Source organism: Suricata suricatta, chromosome 5 (assembly GCF_006229205.1).
Source record: "Suricata suricatta isolate VVHF042 chromosome 5, meerkat_22Aug2017_6uvM2_HiC, whole genome shotgun sequence".
Taxonomy (NCBI): Eukaryota; Metazoa; Chordata; class Mammalia; order Carnivora; family Herpestidae; genus Suricata; species Suricata suricatta.
Window position 1 is genome coordinate 19,423,871 of NC_043704.1, and position 528 is coordinate 19,424,398.

The window sequence follows — 528 nt, forward strand, 5'->3', positions numbered from 1 at the left end:
GTCTTCTCCCTGAAATGTTCTACCACTCTATTTCCTGGACTAGAGAATCCGGTTCTATGTGTGGTTCTGTCTAAACATCTGAATATTTGTAATGCCTCTGCTGCCACACAAAAATACACAGCTGCTTTTATCCATTTTATGGCTGGTGAATAGAGACAAGAAAGGTTGTGACAAATCACTAGAAGTATATGAGGACTGGTAAGTCCTGGGATCTTATGAATGTTCTTACGGAATGTTTTACTAGCTTTCTGCCAGAACTGACATGGGCATGGGAAATTTCACTCCCTAAAGGTATTGTCATCTGTGGTATATATATTTAATATTCTTTGTGCATGCCTTTGGGCAGATATAAAGATAGGAAATATTATTATCCTTCCCCTTGAAAATGAATTTAAGGAGTGTGTGCACATCTAAAGTAGAAATTTCCAGTTTATTGCTCTAACTTTTCAAAAGTTTCTACATTTCTAATGATGAATAATTTGGGGTGTGTGTGTGTATGCATTCATAGCAGATGGATATGGAGGTCAT